Source organism: Molothrus aeneus, chromosome 2 (genome assembly GCF_037042795.1).
Source record: "Molothrus aeneus isolate 106 chromosome 2, BPBGC_Maene_1.0, whole genome shotgun sequence".
Classification (NCBI taxonomy): domain Eukaryota; kingdom Metazoa; phylum Chordata; class Aves; order Passeriformes; family Icteridae; genus Molothrus; species Molothrus aeneus.
In genome coordinates, this window is record NC_089647.1 from 77,720,868 (window position 1) to 77,741,573 (window position 20,706).

The 20,706-nt window shown below is 40.0% G+C and overlaps 1 protein-coding gene across 4 annotated transcripts in view; it reads left to right on the forward strand.

The window, feature by feature from the left end:
• Nucleotides 1-20,706, forward strand: part of CLYBL (citramalyl-CoA lyase) — a 168,420-nt gene that overhangs the window by 58,247 nt on the left and 89,467 nt on the right. The gene's annotated exons all lie outside the window — the stretch shown is intronic.

Consider the following 20,706-nt stretch of genomic DNA (forward strand, 5'->3'; position numbering starts at 1 on the left):
GAGGTTTTTTGCTTTTGCTTATTGCTAACACTTTGGTTTGTCTGTCTTGAGACCATTAGACAATATTAAAAAGTACAACTCAGTGTGTTTGTAATTTCAAGCTGGAGATATTCTCCTTATTTTGAAAGTTTCATTTATAACTTGTTCCAAGCATGATTTGCCACCTCAGATGTTTTCTTCTGCATGGAATTGCCTGCAGATTGTCAAGCTTCTTCCAGACCCACCATTCAGGTTTGCTCCAAAACTTTTTATTATCCAGTCTCACAGGTTGCTGGGCAATACCCATTCCCACTGCTGTCACAGAAGGACTACTTCTTTCCACAGAAGACTCACAGTATAAAAAGCAAAACTAGTCTGAAAGCACAGCTCGGGATGTAGGTGGTTCCTCCCCAGACCTGTTCTCTTTTGCAAATTCAGGCTTCTTTGTAGTTTCTGCCCCCATCCATTTTCTGATCTTGGAAACCAAGCAGCCTGTTTGCAGGGATAACAAAGGTGTGCTATTAGTTGATTGTAAAAGTCCCTCCTGTGGGTTGTCATGTGTTTGAGCCTCTGGAGCCTGAGCCCAGCATGGGAATCCCAGCTCTTGCTCTGGGCAGGAGCTTCTGGGTAGCTTCTTCACTGTCTGTCTTTCAAAGGAAAATAATTAATCCTCATTAGAAGAGCATTACTTTTCATTTGAGATACGCTGTGGAACTTAATCTGATATTATCTGCTGGGTTTTTCTAAGGTTGTAGAAGTATGAAACATGCTATCTATTAGTGTTTGTGACTCCTTTCTCAGTGTTTGAGACTACTGTTTCTGGAGTGAAAAGTTTAGTCAAGTAAGAATATCCAGTTGACAAATTACTCTTGCTATTTCATGGAAAAGAAATGTTTAAAATACTATGAACATACCTATAATTATCTCATCTCTTGGTTCACTGGTAGATTTTATTGTGCCTATTATTGTCCATCAAACTCTATTCATATTATGAGTGCCATCTGTATTCTGTTTTGTTGTCTTGCAATGCAACTATTCAGAGATATTTTTGGCTTTGTTCTCAAAAACACTACTAAAATTTTGTGCAAATTTGGAAGCTGACTAGCTGAGTGAAGAAGGAATTTTTAATTGCACTATTTATAGCCTTTTGCATGTTTTGTTTCCAAAATATTATCCCTCATGAAAAACAGGTGAGGCCTCATCTTCAGTTTCTAGTGAAAACTCCCTATTAAATATTTCTAATTTAAAAACATCTGACAGAAGACTTCCGTCTTTATGCTGTTGTGGGACAGATAAGTTCTGTTTCTACATCTGTAAACCCTGGAAAGCATCATATATGTGCTCAAATACAGCAGATGAAAGAGCCCTATCAATCTCCCTTCCGCTCTTGATGTTGACCTGTCTCTTGTTTTCCTTTCCTGTTGTGCCACTGAGGAGCATTTTTAAAGTGCCTGGACTGTGATACACACCTGTCCAAAGGGCCATTGTGCAGCCACATGTACAAGTCCCTCTGGTCACCACCTCACGTGAGAGCCACCCTTCTTGTTTTTTTCCTGCCATCTTGGGGCCACCCTTCTCCTTGTCCTCTCTGCCAGCAGAGGTTGGTTGAGCTTGTACAATACAGGGTGGTAGGTATTTATTAAAGAGAGAAATCATGATTTTCTTCAGGAAGGTAGTTCAGCCCATCCCTGAGACAGCAGTGATGAACCATTCCATGGGGATCTGCCTCTTTATCAACAGACTGCCTAAAGGAAACATAACTTGTGTAGGCTCAATACCTGATACTTAGTTGACTAAAGAATCTTAAAATGCAAACTAAAAAAATCCTGGCTCCGTTAAACCAGTGAGGTTTTTATTTTTTTGAATTCAGAGGTGTCAATGTAATTCTTCCATAGTGCTCTGGAAAACCCTGCTCTGGCAGTCGGGTAAATATCTGGAACAGGGCACCTGAAGCAAAGCTCTTGTTTGGTGAAGTGACCGACACAGAAATGCAGGATCAGTGGGCTCAGCTTGGGGTTTCCCAAGATAAACAAGAAAGCATTGCTTCAATATTGGCTTAATTTATATTTTTGAAAAATTAAATACCTTCTGAGCAATAACAAATGGAGCCATCACCATGCAAACAGACATGAAAAATGCATCCATTGCTTTGCTCACGCTACAAAAAAAGCCTGCACCCAAACTCCCAGTTGGGTATTATTTCCTGGATTTACTACAAAAAGAACAATGCATGTTTATTAAAAACAGAGTGGCTTTTAGCAGCAGCAGTAGCTCCGCACACAATACACCAAAGCACAACGGGGGCCTTCTCCCAGCAATTGATGTGGAGAAGACCTTTGGCAGAGCAATATGGAAATTCGCATTCAGTGGCTTGATTAATTTGGAGTTTGGAAGCCACCTTCCCGAGATGGATGACAGTGGCTTATTAAATAAATAAATAAGGAGCAAGCTGAAGTCGCGCCGGCGTTATAGCATCAGATTTATGTCATCTGCGCAGGCAGAAAAGGCCTTTGTGGCCGCTATTGTTCGGGCTGTCAGCGGAGGCCTTGGCAGCGCCTTTTGTCAGGACTTGTGTCGGGGGTAATGATGGGGAGATGCCGGCGGTTGGTCTGTTTGATGTAACCCAGTTTTATGGATGCCGGAGTTGGCACCCGCGCACGCGGGCGGAAGAAAATAAGCGTGCCGGGGTGCCGGGCCTGTCTGCCCTCGGCTCCCCTCCGCAGAGCCGGCAGGGAAGGTGCCACCGCAGCTCCGGGGCTCAGCCCGCGCCTCGGGCCAGCTGAAAGGGGAGGAGAGGTGGCCCTTGGGATGGCAGGTCGTGTCTGCTCCCCACCAGCACAGCTCCCCGCTCCCCGGGCTCCGGATAGTGTGCAGGTGCTGTGGGAGCAGCAGAAGCAAGCAGCGGGGTTCGGAGCACGTGTGCCTAAAATTATGTGGAAGTAATTAAGAGTTGTCTGGTACAAATCAAAATAACGTGGTATATGATAGTAACCTGGCACACTCAGGGTAGAAGCAGGGTAGGAACATTAAAAAAAATGCTGCACCACAAGTTGCTCTATGACATTTTAGAGGGGCGAAGGAACCCTGATTTAACATCTTTTCAGGAGAATCGATCTGCAATCCCAGTAGTTTTTGCTAAGATCTTTGTACTTTCACCTTGATATTTTAATGTCTTGTCTGAGAAAGAAGAAGACTTTAAAAAGCAAAACTTTATTTGGAGTCCCCTGTGATTCATTTTCTTTACAGAAACATAAAAGAAGTTTTTGTTGCTCATGTGGGAGTCACTTAGCTCTTCCACACTGCACATGAAAAGTACGTAGATCACTGCAAGTCATCAAAAATGTGAGCCCACTGACCTGAAGGCGGAAGATAAAAAAAACTCTCTCATTCTAGAATCAACTAACAGCAACCCAGTTTATTATGCCACAAAGCCAATATCATTGGGTAAAAAATTAAAGACTATTTGCACCCACTGAGAGTACCTGTCCAGTCCGAGCTCTGTGGCTACTAGATGAGTTTGCATGAGGACTGAACTTTTCCTCTAATTCATATTAGAGGTCTCCGTCAATTAAACTCCACAAATGCAGAACTGAATAACTGGGAATTTATTATAAAGACTTCTTGAACTTCCTACTTTGGCATTGTTTTGGAGGCAAGTACCTAAGAACTGAGTTTGACATCAGCGAACCCAGTGAGAAAGACTCTTCATCCAGAAGCCCTTTTTTGAGGAGTGGAGGGAGGGGAGAGAGTTTTAGAACAAAGTCATTGAGATTCCTACTTAATTTGTGAATAGATTTTATACAAAATTCCACAGTGTTAAACAAACAAACAGAACCACAAACAAATAAACAAGCAGGAAGCCTGGACAAACTCTTAGTCTCTCATGCCACTACTAACTACATGCTAAAGAGATTTGCCAGGGTGGAATTACAGCACAGAAGTTTGCTATAAAATCCACTGGACAGAATTTAATCTCCTTTGTATAATACAAAATCCATAAAAATACTGATCATTATTCTGGATTACGCCCAAACTTTAGTCTTTTTGGAAACAGGAGTGTTAGTTCTTTGTTGTATGCATGTAATGGAGAAAAATGTTTTCTTGAACCAACTTGCTTACTCTTAAATTGGAGGGGGAGCTGAATGTAAAGAAGAAATAAATTTTACTGGCTAGTATTGTCCCATTAGCTAGATGTGTGCTGCAGGTGACACCACTTTGCATGAGGATTCCAGAGGAAGGTTTGCTAAGGTCTGTGATGTTACTAAGATTGCATGGTATAGATTTGGTATTAACTGAGATCTGTAATAAAGTAATTTCATTTAAGGTACTGCACATTCTGTTCATCTTTATGTGACAGGCTGAGTTCAGTGTGAGCAATGCCAATATGCTTTGAAAAACTGTCTAGATTGGTAAAACAGAGCAGCTGTGGTAAGTTAAGAAGGTCTATACTACATGAAACATTTAAAATTTAGGGGCTAAACATTATAGATAACAATGCAAGTCAATTTGGGCTAAATCTTGTAAATTCATGTTATATATCTAACTTTGGAAAGTATTATATCTAACTAACTTTGGAAAGTATTCATGTTATATATCTTTAACTTTGGAATATATTTTGGTAGCATTACATAGAATATTTTGTGTGATATTTTTAAATAACTCCTGCAAACACACCATCAGCTTCTCAAAGTGGTTGATGGTTGCCTTGATTCAGTTTTCATCCACAGCTGGCACAAGTTTTCATCCACAGTAACCTTCTAGAAACAGAAAATCCTCTTTCCAAAAGATCTTCACTTCTGTGTGACTTCAGTTGGTGAATTGAGAGCTTTGGGTATTTTGGAAGAAGCAGACCTCATTTTGCAGCATTTATCTACCCTAATTTACCCATGTAAAAAACCACAAAAACGACAAAAAACCCAAAATTGTTTTGAAACCTCCTTCTGCTGTGCATGCTGTGACTTCTCGTTATCTCTGGAGCTATTCTTGCATGTGCTCAGTTGTAAGTGCAAATTACTGTTAGACAATGTCTTGAGGTGGTATTCAAAATGTTTTAAAGAAATTAGGGCACATATCAAAAGGAGGGCACCTAGTTATGGTTTGCACTGAAAATAGTGCACAAAAAGCTGGAATATTACTTGGGGTGAAACAAAACCCATATTTTCATTTTGCAGAAGTACCAAGATCACCTTCTAACCCACTCAAATATTGCTCATTCACCACCACTGTAAATATGAATATAAGCCAGGCAATCACTCTGATTACCAGTGTAATGTTCAACACCTGCACACATCAGAGAATTTGTTTGGGTTTGGCAGGGTCTCATTGTCTGAAAGTATCTGATTATCACTGATTTAGCCATGCAGACTCTTAGGAAGAAAATATATTTAAACAAGATGGCTCTCTTTAAATGTGTACCAGGAGTTTGCTAATGACATTTCTCTTTTTCCTGTTCAGTCATGGAAATCAGTGGGAATTTTACCAGAGCAGTTTTTCAAGAATGTTGGGCATGTGGATTTCTAAAATATTCTCCTTTGATAAAATGCTTGGGTTTGTTTCCTGCTCTTTTATTAAGTATATGGCTCTGCTGTCCTATCAATCTTCTCAAATCTCCTTCTTTTCTCGCTATTTGACTACATTTCCTTTTGTACTGTTTAAGTATTCCTTTCTTGTTTGCTTGTTTGTAGCAAATAGTTCCAGTTGCTTTTCTTGGGGGACAGGAGGGATTTTTAGATGAGGATCTGGTCCCCCAGGTACTGAAATCACCATTTCAGTTAAAGCCTGAATTCTCAAGCAGCCCTTAGAGTGCAGTCAGACATACATTCCAGTAAACTTTGTCCCACTAGCTGGGTGTGCAAACAGAGCAAGGCTCTTACCTTGACATTTCATTTGCAGATCCTTGCACCCCTCTCATCTGGCCAATCTGACTGAGTTTTATTAGGCAAAAAAATGTAGCACCTTCTAATTGGTAAAATGGTTTTGCTAAAACTGTTTTCCAGATTCCTGATGTTAAGGGACTAGAAGAAAAATTAAATTCCAAAATTCCTCTTTGACCTATGCACTAATATTTCTCAAGACCCAAAAGCAAACAAAAATTCATGGTCAACTATGTCTGAGAAGTGATGACTGCTTCAGGTGTGCACACCAACTAGTAAAAGGTAATTCCAAATCAGAAAACTGTGTTTGTGTTAAAACAATGCACTTGGAGATCTTTCTACAGCTGTTTTGTAATCTGCTGAAATGTTTTTTGCTTATTTCTGAGCTAAGTTTCTGGGTCCTAACCAAATCTTCCAAAAAGAGAATGAAAAAGAGAGAAAATCTTTTTGGAGTATGCCCTGACCTATAAAAGCACCGCTCTGCAGGAGTTACAAATGGCTTTTTGGCTGAGTTCAGCAGCTGGAAGGGCCTCTACTTTTGTCTCCAGCCCTGACAATAGCTGTGGAGAAGAATGTCTTCTTTAAAATTTCTGAGGATCAAGCTGAACCTTCAGCTGCCAGAGTTTCGTCTCTCCTCTCCCCTGCACACTCCATCCCCTCCCCCAACCCCCCCCCCAAAAAAAAAAAAAGAAAAAAAAGAAAAATGTTAAAGGGCCTAATCCTGCTTCCATTGAAATTGATGTAACTTTGTCTCTTGTCAGTATTTTTTTTAAGGTAGGCTCCTCTTTTTGGGCTGCTGGAGGTATTTTTAGGTTACTTTTTAGAATGCTTCTAGGCTGAAACCAGGTTTCATATTTTACAATACAATATAAAAATAGCTAAGGAAAGGAGACAAGATTTCATTTCTGTAAAAACTGTTTGGATGTGATAATAAGCAGTAGAAAGCTGGTGTTTTCTACATGGTTATAGACAGTGTAAGCTCTCCTATTATGGCTTGCAAGCTTCTGTATCAGGGCTACGGGCAGCTGTCCCCCAGCACCGGGCATCCAGCACTAGCAAGCTCTCTAGAGTCAGGTAAGTAAAGCAGTTATTCCAGGAAATAGCTGAGCTGTCAGCAGGTCTCCTTGTTCATTTTTTAAAGGAGTGCCTTGGTGCCTATATTTCTGACATTCCAGTGCTACCCCACCTGCCCTGGCACTGAGAGCTGGGCTCAGTCTCACCATCACTCTGACCAGGTTCAGACTCCAAAAATGCCCAAACTGTTCAGCCATTTGCTTTTTTGATCCAGGATCCATTATTCTTCCTGATGAAGCTCCACAAGAAAGAAATGCCAATATCTTTTTATATAGCAGAAATGTACCTGTGCCTCAGTTCTCCCCAAACCAGTTGGTATTCTGGAGCACAGGACTTCTCAGAGAACATGGACAATAAGGGAGACCCAGGATCCCCTTCCCTGGAACAAACTCATGTGCACAGTGACCTGCCCCTCCTTTTGTCCAGCCAAGTTTTAGGACAAAGAGGTGCCTGTGAGGGAGCTCCTGCTGGGCTGGAGATGTTCTGCAGTAGGGAGGGGACCCATCAGAGCACACTTTGTTTCTCCGTCCCTTGGTCCTCACAGAGAGCTGCAGAGGAACAGGAATACCATAGGAACTACAGGAATACCATAGGAAGCTGCAGAGGACACCGGAATACCACAGAAAGGGTTAAAAACCTCCTTAATTGCAATTATCTTAAACTGCTAAGACAGAAGTCTTGTGATGTAGCTGTAGCTTTTAAAGTGCGAGTTGTTAGAGTAACTTCTTGTTAGGTCATTAAAGGGAGAGAGGCAGATCTTCCAGCCTAAAGATACCAGGCTTTATCTTTGGAAATACCTGATTTTCTTGGTTGATAAACAGGGATCACCTACACTGGTAATGCATTAGATTACCGATGAGAGATATAATGAAATCTGCTTCCGAACTGGTAAAGTACTTAAATTGAAAAAGTTGTGCTGCCACTGAAAAGGCAGCAGTCCTGAAGCAGCTGGGGAAGCAGAAAAATCATTCTGCCCCCAAAATAAGTAGAATGGTAAGCTGGTGAAAAAAAAGAAAATATTGTCCTAAAAAGATGTGGGTTTCCAAAGGAGTATATCTCTGAATATATATCTGTGAATTTGCAGAACTGCTAGAAAAATACATTATGCTTTGCAGAGGAATGTAAAATGGGCATCAGATTGACATATTTTGAGAGAATTATTGCAAGGGAATAATGCTACTTTTCATTATTCATATTTTTCATATCAAAAGCACGGATCTTCAGTTTAACAATTTCTGAGTTTTATTTTAAGGAGGAAAATGACATATAGAGACTTCCTAGAGACTTCCCTGGTAGCAACAACCATTTTGAGCAGAGGCTGTGTTTGCTGGGTACAATACAGTGTCATGTAGAAAAGCTTAAATTACTTCTGAGTGAGCTAGCTCAGGAAGTCAGAGCAACGTAATTGCATTAAGTGCTCAACTCAAGCTAATGTTTTTTTCTGTTTGTACCAAGACAGCTTTGATATGCCTGATGGCATTACATTAGGTGTGTCAACTTGCCTAATGCACAGAGTAATGCAGGGTGCCTAAAGAGCTGGAATACCAAGATAGGTGCCATGAAAGGTTCTGACACTGTGTTACAAACTCCCTTTCCTACAGCAGGGAAACATCACGCGTGTGTTTGAGGGTGCTGTATGAAATCTATATAATCTATTTCATATAGTGTCAGGCATAATGTAAGGCCTTAGAGGAGGATTAAATCAGAAAGAAAAAGGAACAAAAGTAGGATCATTTGGCCTCCTGAGGCCCTTAAGGGAATGGAAAACAAGTGTAACAATGTGATGATTGTAGCTCCAAGTTGTCTCCTTAGTGTGACACCGTTGTGGGGCTCCCTTGTGTACCTATGAACTGTGGGATTTGCCTGTGCACCCCACTGAAGGCAGCCTTGGATGCGCCCGGCGCCACTCCAAAATCGCAGTTCACCGGGATAAAATGGAGAGCAGTGAATTTCTTTAAGGATAGAGAAGCCCAGAGGATAATGCAGTCATTTAACTGCCTTGCCTGGCTTGATGTATGAAGTGGATTCTCGAGTAGTTCCCATAACATTTTGCTGGTGGTTTAATCATTACCAAGAGAAAAGCCTAAAGAATGCAGAGAACAGGACACCGCACTTGTGGGTTTTTTTCAGGGGTAGTGTTTTCTTCTGTTTTTAAGAAACGCATGTCTTTGATGAGATATGGCTGCAGGCTACCATTTTACATTTTATGGCTGCAGGCTACCATTTTACATTTTATGTCAGCTACCTTTTGTCAGTGGCTCATTATTGATGCTGTATTCTGTTTTAATTCACACTGCTCTGCTAATCAATTACAGCATTTATCCATTAATCAGGTGTTCTGACAGGGTCAATAACTGCTTTGCAGTTTTGTGGAGTGTTGCACGTTATCAAGCAAGTAGCAACAGTCGGTGGATTAGTTTAGCACGGTGCTGTTTTCGCAGGCTGGTGGACCTTCAGGGGAGGAAACACCTAGTGAGCCTTCTGGCAGTTATCTGGGTTTTTTGGATTCCTTGTCAAAAACCTCATCTGTTTGCAAAATTTGTCCTCACTGGTGGGTGTGTGAGTGCAAGTGCATGAATGTGTGCGCTCACACATGTGAGCCCGCATGCACCCATGTGTGCCTGCCTTCCCCCATCTGTGTGTGTACAAATAGATGTAGGTACCCTGTAGCCTAAATATCCACCTGATAAAATGTGCTAGTTCAGCTCCATGGCTTGTAACAACTATACTGGGGGTAAATAATCACCAGCTTTAAAGGGTTTTTTCATTTTAGCAAGTGGTATAGATAACAGAGGGGGCAACACTTAATTGGACAGTTACAGTTTTGGTAGTTAAGTTACCGTCTATAATGATGGTAACAGGTTTCAATTATCTTTTTTATGACAGATGTACCAACATTTAATTGTTTCTCGTCAAGTGTGGAAAGAAAAGACACTTCTGTAGATTTTTCAATTCTTCTACATGTCACTTAGCTGTCTGCACCATTGTTTGAGCTCCTTTCTCTCATCCTTTTTGCAGCAATGAGTTGTGTCATTCCCTCATGATCAGCACTTTTGTTGTCTTTGTTTTTTGCTGTACCTCAGAAGTCCATCTTTTCTTTCATCTCCTTCCCATTCATGCATGAGGGAACAGTTGTGCTCTGTTGTGGGGATGTTCCGCTGGATTTCAAACAGTAGGGTTTCTTTTTATTCTCTTCTAAGTAGTACAATGGGGCTGAATGTCTGTTGCAGAATGCACACACTAATATGCCAGGTTATTTGGTTTCTAAGAAGTCAATAAAAATGCTACATTTAGGTTCAGTACTTGGCTTGCTTTTTTTCTGCTGTTTGCCTTTCAGTCTTCAGTTATAAATCTGTTTGTTTGTTTCTGGTTATAAAATATAATCCTTGATATTAAATCCAAGCGTGGAATCAACAAACACTTAGGAAAAAATGTTACTGGCGATGGAGTATTTTCACACTAGCAGATTTGGCAGACTCTGTCTTCCCTGATAAGGAAGGGAAAATTGCCGCCAAATCTAATTAATGAGGTCTATAACAGGAAAGGAGAGAGAGGGAGTACAGGGCGGGGGGTAGATGCAATCATGAGTTCATCTTGGCAAAACTTTCTTGTTTCTTGGAGACTTAGCTAGTCTTTGCATTTAAGTAAGGTAGCTTCAGTAGATTTCATTTTTGTGGAATTTTCTTTTTTGCTTGTGCATGTACTTAGTTTATAAACACTTGTTCAAAATCCATTTCAACAGCAAAAGGCTAAAGACATAAAAAGCTAGAGATATCTTCAGACACTTTGTTCTCATACTCAGGAACAATCTTCAAAATCCTTCTTAATGAGGTCATAAAAGAAAAAAAATCGAACAAGTGGTACTTGTGTACCTCTCTAGGATGTGTCATCGGGGTCACTTGCCACTAGGTTATCCTATTTAAAAAGGGATTGGGATAGTTCAATCAAGCATTGCATTAAGAGAGAGACTTTGATTAATTCCTTCTCTTCTCTATTGTGCTATAGATAATTTCAGTAAATTTGTGATACTTTCTTCTTAGTCAGTGTTGAGGCTTAGCGTTCTCAATGCGTCATGCTGAGTATTAGCATTTATTGGGCCTATTTGGCTGAAGTAAAGACGAGTGTAGGCTGCAGACAGCCCTCTAATCTTTGACAAGTGAGGCCATTCTTTCAACATTACCGTTATCTCAGGTCATAGAGAGAAAGTGTTCTCTTGCAAGGTTTGCTGCAGGAACAAATATGTCATGTAAAGGAAGGGGAAGAAGAAAAAGTAAGTAGGCTGATGATTTATTACAGATTTCTTTTTAGAAAAAAATAGACGTGACTTTTACGGAGAAAATTACTGTCTTGAGTAACTTGTTTGTTTCGTGACACAATGGGAGAGAATTAAAGGAAGGCAAAGCTGAGCCTTGTTACCAACTTGTGCCGTGACTAGAGACTTGAAATGCAGCAGAACTGCAATTCAGAACCCAGCTGTGATTGCATTATATCTGTATTTATTGAAAACTAACTTTTAATTTTTTTAAAGTGATTGGCTTTGGTGGGAAATTTCCTTTTTCATTAAAAAAGAAAAAGAGGAAAGAGCCTCAAAGGACCTGTTTTGACAATGAAGAAATCATGTTGTGTCCTATTTCTCAACTTAACATGCACTTCTTTCCATTTAAATGTAGGTCTTTAGAATTTGCATGATATGTCTTTTATTCATTGTAAAAAAATTTTCTCTTTATGTTGTTGGGTGTAATCTCCCTTCTCTTCCCCGGCTGATTTTGAAAATGTGTGTGATAGTTGCTCTGGAGATTCAAGGCCCTGTTGGGTATACACATATTTAGGCGCTCTTTGAAAAGTGGATTTTTGACCTGATAGACCGTAACGGCTCCCAGGGAGCCACTATGGTCATTGTGTAAATCCTTCTTAGTTTTCGGTTTACTCACTTGATATACCGTAACGGCTCTTAGGGCCGTTATGGTCTTTTGTGGTAATCCAGCTGCTGCACATGCGTGTGAAGCTTTTGTGCCTGAAAATCCTGGGGAAGTTTTGTTGGGACCATAGTGGGCGCATCCAGAATTGCTTCCTTTCTGGTGGGATGGGATGAAATGGCTGGAGGAAAAAGTGATGGCTCTTCTTCCTTTCCCTCTGGCAGCTGCCGAAACCGCTGGGGCACCTAAAGGACCAGCAGACTGCCAAAAAATATATACAAAAAAAGCCACAAAACCTACTGTTGGATGCTCAAAATATCATATGGAAAGAGTGATTTGATTCAAAATGTTCACAAGAGTGTAACAGCTGATTTTTATTTATGCAGTTGTTTCATTTATGTCTAAGATGTGTCAGGCTACTGCCCAGTGGGATTTTTGACAACTGAGTTATTGACCCTTGAAAACGGGGAGTTGTAAGTGAAAGGCTGATATAGTCGTAACTATAGCAACACTGTCAGTGTTCCTGTAATTATTAACTTTTTTAATGAAAAAAATTAGGAAGCTGTTTCTTTTCTTAAAGAAGCCTCTATTACAAACTGATGATGCCACCATGGAGATGTGATGTGTTGAAACAATGCATGTCAACTAATTACTACAATAATTAAAGTACTGCTAAAGTATTGACAAGAACCAAACATGGCTTGCACGTATGAGTGAGGCCTATCGGTTCAAACTGTTCGTACCAGACAGTGATGGCAGACAGGTTTAGCCATCATTTTGTGCTGTGTAAAGCTGTTAGGAGGCTTCATTTTCATTACTTGTGCAACTTTTCAGGGAGTGCTCCCCTGAGGGAGTCAATGTTTGTACTGAGGCTGCAGGCAGAGATTCAGACATTTATTTGGAGTTAATTCTTTTTGTATGGGACCAAGTGATTTGACTGCAATGCATGTGCCTGCTCCTAGCATGAGAGCAGCTGAGACTCCCCCAGATGCAATTTTCCATGGGCTGCTTGGCAGAGAGCACTTCAGGTGGTGATGCCAGTGGATTTTCAGAGCCTGTTCTGCACCCTCCCTCTGCTAAGAGCTGCCAGAGGTCGCAGATCTCTATCCTGGCATGACTCTAAACACATGTGGGACATATCTTCTTGTACCACTTCCCGTGCTTTTCTCCCAACTCTTGCTCAGTTGTGGCTGTCAGCTGATGTGTTTCAGGTGGAGCACCTTCAAAAAATGATGCTGCTGTTCTGGAGTAGCCTTTCACCCCCATGGGGACACAGCCAAAGTCTGCCCATCTCACCTGAGTATGGTTTTCCAGGACTATATGCAGGCATGTTTCAGGGGGGAATCAAGAGGGGAAGGAAAGACTGTCATATTTCAGCAGGATCTCCTGAGCTGCAGACCACTTGCAGAACACTGTTATGTTTTCTAAGATTTGTCAAGTCACTACGGCTTTTATTACTGGCCTAGAGTTTGTTTGCATTCTATAACCCACCTTCTCACAAGGATGAGAAATGTCTGCTTCTATATAAAACTTGAGCACCTTAATATTTAATGTGAGCACAGAAAGAATTTAATATTGCCACAAATGACAACAAGTCCTCTACTCTCTTATTCCTTACAATCCAAACTATTGATAACACTATATTTAATTGAGTTCTTTAATTCCTTCTGTTGAACAATCAGTTGCTAAGCTTTCCTTAGCCAGGTTTTAGATAATGGCTTTTGTTTTTGCTTAGCCATCTGTCCCTGTATTAATTGTCCTTTTTCCTTAGCATTCACCCATAATTTTGGCAAACTGGTTCCTGAGGTTGGTCTAAATTCCTTTTGCTTCATTTTCTATTGTTGGACACTGTTACCTTTAGCATTTCACACATTTAATAGATGCAGTTCTGGCTACTGAAAGGAAGTTCAGTCACTTGCACTGCGTTGCAGGGAGCTTAAGTTTCTTTATTTTTATGCAACATTAAGTGCTGGCAAAATAATCTAGAAGCCTAAATTAAAATGATTGCTTGTGTACAGGAAATCAGTGTGTAGGCCACGTAAAAATATTTTTCTGTTTTCTTTATGAAGTGAGGTGACAGGTCACACTTAAAAGGTTTCAGAAGAGCTTCTTCTGGGATGACCATCGAAGTCCCCATTTCGTTTCCATTCTCAATGCTGAACCATTGTGTTCTGTGTGTTTTACACATCTTCCCCAGTCTTTTGCTGGAAGGCTCCTGTACCAGGCCCCGGTTCACAGTGGTGGTTAGTCAAGTGATACTACACAAGTGCTCAGACTCTTCACATTAGGCTCAGCTTATTGGCTGAATCAAGATCCCACTGTCTCCTTTTTGCTTCCTCCTCTTCCTCCCTGGTGCTCCCATCCTTGACTCCTCTTTCCGCTGTTTCATTTTTCAAAGACTTATGCCACTCTACCTGTTTTCCTTAAGTGATACAGCTGGGTGCCCTGAGTTAATACATCTTCTCTGTGTCTGATGCTGAATCAAGAGACTCCTCAGTCTCTGCTTCATTGATTCTTCCCTCAACAAAATCTACACTGACCTTGTCCTCTTCCTTTTTTTTCCCTTTTTTATCTTTAAATTACATCTTCACCTTGCTCTTTTAATCTTGCCTTTGACCTTGTTTTCTTCAGACTTTCTAAGTGAATGCCTACTATATCTTCTTTTTTGCATCCCTGGTTGATGGTGTGGTTTCCTTTCCATGGTGTCACCTCCTTTCCTTGCTCATCTCTCCCACATTCCTTCCTTGTCTTCTGTGGTGGCTCGGCTGGGGACATATCCTGGCAGAGTCTGCCTTGCCACTTGCACAAACCTAAAACTCCTTGTGGTGCCCAGGGCCATCTCACCAAGGCCCTATGCGTTTGTCACCCCTCTCCTGGCCAGCTGGGCCATCCTGCTTTGCTGTGTGCTGGCTGTTCAGGACTCTCTTGCTCTGACTGACCTCTAGAGCTGCCTGTTGCCTGTTGTCAGCTTCAGGTTTTTGTATGTGTGGTGCCCTGGTCCTGGGCTTTCTTCACTTCATTACTCTGCCAGACCTGTAAGCTTCTTGCAGCTTACAATTACCCTTTCATTCTCTTCCTCCTGTAGATGATTTTTAGGCTTCTTCCTTACTGGGCCTCAAACATGCACAGTCTTACAAAGTTCTCCATCTTCCCTGTTTTCAAAGCCACCCTAATATTCCTTGTGGTAGGTTAAACATTGGTTTGTTGATTGCTGTTTCTAAGCAATGGAAAAGGTGTAGAGAGTAATAAAAGTGTATTTTGAATCAAGATGTGAATGTCTTTTAAAATAACAGGGTAATTAATATACTGCAGCCACCTGCAACCTTATTTGTCTCTCCAACCTCTTTTATCTTTACTTCTCCTTAATTCAGTCTGTCCTGGTCTAGAATCTGTCTTCTGTTTGTTTTCTTCATAACAGGAACATTTTTGCAGAGGTTAGAAAATAATGAAACAGACTATTTTAAGATTAGTATAATTACAACCACATGCAACTTAACTACTGGTTATTTATTTTTCAAACTAATATATAAGCCACAGAGCCATGAAATAAGGTACTTACTAATAGTTATAATATACTTTTTGTGGATTGAAATCTATCAACATCTTCAAAATGCGCAAGTTAGCATGTACGACTGTTGTCATGGTGGGAGAACAATTTACATTTTATCTGCTTAGGACAGGAACAGAGTCTGTTTTTCTAAGGCCTCAGCTGCGGTTTTCACAGCCCAGACTGGGCCCTTAGGAGAAGGAAAGAGAACATAATTTGGATTGGAAAAGACCCTTAAGATACTCATGTCAAGAGTGTGCTCCACCTTATCCTGGTGCTTCTCAAAAAGGAAAAAAGGAAAGAATTATTATCTCTTCTCCCAAACCCCCTCTTTTGTGGTTCAGTTTAATGTCTCTGGCTACTGCTGTAAATGCCTGGTTTAGCCATTAGTCTTTCTTTCCCCTCTATTAACAAATACTGGTAGAGAATTGGTGAAACAGCCCCTAAATCCCCTCCTTCACCTCCAAACTAGTATGAGCAGGGTCAAGGAAAAGAGGATAGGAGTGTTCACTTTTTCAGGGATAAAAATGTTGAGCTCTAGGAGATGAAGTGGAAAGAAAGAGTGTCACTTGTGGCTTGTTTATTCTGGCAGGGATACAGCAGTAACGTGAGGGGCAGCACTGCTTTGGCTCACTGAGACGCAGCTTCAGTCTACAGCAGCTGTAAATATGCAGGGTCACACCTGAACTTGCAAGATGCACAGGATGCCCACAGTGTGTGGATGCAGTGTGTGATGCAAAGACCTCAAGTCTTGCAAAAGCAAGGCAGGGCCATCCATAAGTAATGGTGGAACAGCCTTCAGTCTGGTACATTTGGGGTGCTGGGGAAACTCTGTATTCCACTGGAGAACTCCCACTCTAATGCCTTTGCTGGAGATGCAGGAACAGGTAGTTTATTCCAGCAAAGTATGAGGAATGTTTGAGACTAAAAGTTGGGCAAAAAAACCAGTTTTATTATTCCTTGGATTTATGGAAGTCAATTCTTTTTTGCCACTTTCCACTGATCAGTGCTGCTGTTCCACTATGCCATGTTGAGTCTTCTTATGTACATACATGTATACACATGTACATATATGAACACTTACATATGTACATTTATATGTGCAAAAATACATAAATAGATTGTGTATGTAGATAGATATATAAAGGCACACAAATATATAAACACAAGCAGGCACACATATAAATTATCATCTCAGACTATAGTGGCTGCAGGCCAAAAGAAAACCTTATCTTTAAGGGTGGGCCTATTTTAATGTCTGATTGGTGTCTCACATTCTGCTCTTGCTTGCACACAGAACAAGTGAGGTCATTGTTTTGCATGTTCTCCCTTAAACACAAATGGCACAAAAAAAGGGAGGAAGGCTTTGCCTGCTGGATGTGTTCTAGAGAAGAAAGTGAATATGCCACAATTTTTTTTCACCATATCTGATGTTAATCTCTGTCAACAAATTTTGCTGTTACTGAGACATCAGCTCAACTAAACTGTTATTCAGGAAGAAGATAAAAATTGAGACATCCATAACCTTCTTCCTATCAGCAAGGAAACAGATGATGGCAAGCACAGCACCAAGTGAAACTAAAACTGGTTCAAACCATCCAAATTTCTTATATATAATAGCAACTTTGGGAGGTACTGTTTCTTAATGTTCTTACAGATGACTGGCATGCACTGCAGAATTAAAATGTATCTCAAGGCCTTTACACTAAAGTATATCTAAAATGTTACCCAAAGAAAAAAGGTTGGCTGATTCAGTAATGGAATAATTTTTCTCTTTGTTCAGTACAGGACAAAAGACATATGTGATCTAACTGCCTTATTTCCTTAAGCCTAAACCTATATTCATGACACAGGTTGTTAAGGAAGACTTAAAGGAAAGCCAAGCAATGCCTTTATACATTTTCACAGGGATTTTTTTATCTTCACAAGGTTATATATCAGTGACTTGAGAAAGTCTGTCTGTCATTCAGTTTTTATACAGATGTGGAATGCTATAACACTTACTTAAAGAAACACAGCTGCTCATTTAAATGTCATAAAAGCTGTTATGTGGAAGTAGACTTAATCCTATTTCTCCTTATAGATTTTATTTTCCTGTAATCCAGGACTTTTGCTTATCTATAATGTACCATCATTATGAGCTAAAAGCCATTTTCTTTATATGCGCAGATTGCAAGGGAGGAAGTGGATTTTTCTTCTTCACTTATTTTTAAATAAATATTTAACAGCCTGTGTCAAGAATGTAGAGGAGAAAACCCTCACTCTTAAACTAAGTTGGAAGAATTTCTTCTTCATGGGTCCCCCAAGCAAGCTGTGTGCTTGGTGACCTCTTCTTGTCTCTTTCTTCCCTTCCCTCTCTGCCAACTTCTCCTCTCTAATGTCTCTTTGCTCCCCTCTAGGCAGCCATTAAGGACAAGGCTGTTTTCTAAAATTTAGTTTTAGGAGAGGGGAACCAATGATGAAGATGTGTGTTGTGAGGCAGTGAGACAGGAAATCCCCATTTAACAGAACTGCGATGTCTGCGATGTCTGTGGAACAAGGCTGCTGGTGAGGGGAGAAGCTTTGGTTCTTCAGCTTTGCCAAAGTGTCAGTGGGCCTTTTCATGTGTTCACTGGCCACAGACAATATATGTTATAGCAACCATAACCACAAAAGTAATCTCACCTGAAAAATACAGATAAGAAACTTCCACAGGGCATGTCATAAAATAATAGCGTTTGGATTTGCACTTGCACTTGCACTTGCACAGGCCAATCAGGTGCCCCCAAAAAGAGCTGCTACCTGATAATTTGTCTTTTTTTTTTTTGTTCATGAAAATAAAATCATTCTGATTTGCAGAGAAGTTGATTTTCACCCCATCTGACTTTCAGTCTGGATTATTTTATTTAAGTGTTATTGTTGATGATGAACTGAGCCTCAAATGGGATGGGACTTTGACAGAGGGGGATCTGAAACAGGGACCTGGGAGCCATGGTTTTAGGACAGGTTTCTGAGTTTCCTGGGATGTGGCAAAGCTAATCTGAGGAGTTCTGTGAAAATGTTCAGAGAATTAAATTATAAAAGTGTCTTAGAAATAGGGCTAAAAAAAAAAAAAAAAGCTATAGTAATCTTCTGATTTCATGTTAAAATGTATTCCTTGGCTAATGTTTATCCCCCATTACACATTCATATTATCTGCATGGTAGGTTCAGCACCTTTATGGTCTCTGAGCTTGCCTACACAACAAAGGCTGTGCCTGGGAGGACAGGCTGTCATGATATGACCGATGTGTTCCTTGAAATTGGTTCCCTGCTGGGGACACCCTGGGATGGGGTTCATCTCCCCCAGGTACACTCACCTCCTCAAGGGACATCAGGAACTGCCTGAGCCAGGGGGAGGATTATGGCTGAATCTGCCCTTGAAAGGTGCACCCAGGGCTTTGACCACTCCCCCCAAATATGCACCCATGGGGGTGGCAGGACCTGACCCAGCAGCTCAGTGGAGGGAGGGGTTTGTCCCTTTCAGGGTAGCAAATGCTGATCACTCACTGTGGGGAACTCTGTGCATAGAGAGGTGCTGAGCTTGAAGACACTGGTGGGTGCTAAATTTGCAATTTTTAGTTTGCTGACCTTACTAAGGAGATGATTTTGGAGGGCCATTTTGGAGTTAGGGTTTGGCATTCCCATATAATAAAATTATCCTTCAGCTGCTTATGTGAAAGATCAAAATGAGCTGACAGCTTTCACCTATTTATCATTAATGTCACTGTATTTGTTATTTCCTTTAGTCCTGATTCCTGAAATCTCACCTTTCATTTTTTTTTACTTTTCAAGAAAATGTTTGTCTTTGAAAAAGCTTGAAAATACAAAGTCAAAGACACAGAACCACAAAATAATGTTTCAATATGTATTTTTAAAATACTGCAATTTTTAATGCATCATGTTGTTCACAATTTTTTTAATGCTTGGTGGTCTTAGCAAATAAAATATGAACAAATTTTTTTTTCAAGAGCTGTATGAAATAAGGGGCAGATGCAGGATAAATACTGAAGAAAATATAGATATTTCATTGTACTCTGTACAATAACAGTAATAATGTTAAATTTTGTAATGTACTGGAAAAGGCAGGGAAAAAAAGGAAGTTTCATTATTGCGTAGTAAAGCACCTAAATAGTGTTTATTTACTGGAGATCATGAAGGTTCTGTCTTTATAATGTTTTTTAATCCACCCACTGCTTCTAGTTTGGTATGCTTTAACATTGGATAATAGAACAGAGATGTAGTTAAAGGCATGAAAATATAGAAGTCGGAATTTTCATGCATTCCTTGCTATATTTTGAAATTAATAAAATAAGAGCATGTTTTCAATTGATGTCATTTTCAAAGGAAGTAGGGCTGGGCTTATTATTGTTACTACCACAATCAGCATAGAAAAAGTCCAACATTTTGCTAACATTGAGTAGTGCTAACAGCATAGAAGATTCATTTGATCTTATATAATGTTTTCATGGTTAATAAGATTTTCATATGACATTTTTGCATGATTATAAGTGCTGGAATTTCATTGCAGTAGGCATTAACTCCTGCGATTGAAGTTAAGGGAGATTTCTTTTTTTTTTTTTTAATAGCTAATCAAGAGTTTAACTGCCTCTGGGGCATTTTAAGAAAATGTTATACTGTACTTAACGAACATTATACTACAAATAAGAGTGATATTCCTGTAATTAAAACAGTCTGGATATTGCTTAATGAATGTTTTTCTTATCTTAATGTGTAGGCAGTAAGGATTCATGTAGCTGCCTTTATTAACTTGTGGAGTTAGTTAAAAAGCTGGTTAAAACAGTAAGTCCATATCAGGTCAATATAAAATGCTTATGTAGGGATTTCATTGCTCTTATAAATCCACTAGTTAAAAAATAAACACAGATGCTTGTTTGTGCCATCCTGAGCCATATTGCAGGGTAGTATTTCTGCCTGTAGACATTTCCAAAGTTAAGTGTTGCCTGGAGCACTGCAGGATTTGTAAGTGTTCTTCTTTATTGTCCGTTTAGGAAATATTTTTAAATTTCCACCAGGCTTGTATTCAAAGCCAGGGAGCAGTTGGTTTTCAATTAGTGTGGCCACAGTTGCTGTTGAACTAAAAGCATTGTGTATTCGTTCTTTTTTTCTGTCATATTGCATCAGCTTTGATGTAATTCCAACATTTTCTTTTTTTGGATGTAATTGCAGTGCATTGTAGTTTTATAGTTCTGTTCTTCAGCGATTTAATATTTACTAATTGCTTGCTAAATTGTTTTTCACTGCTCAGTTATTTGGTGCAGAAAACATTCTGAATAAGT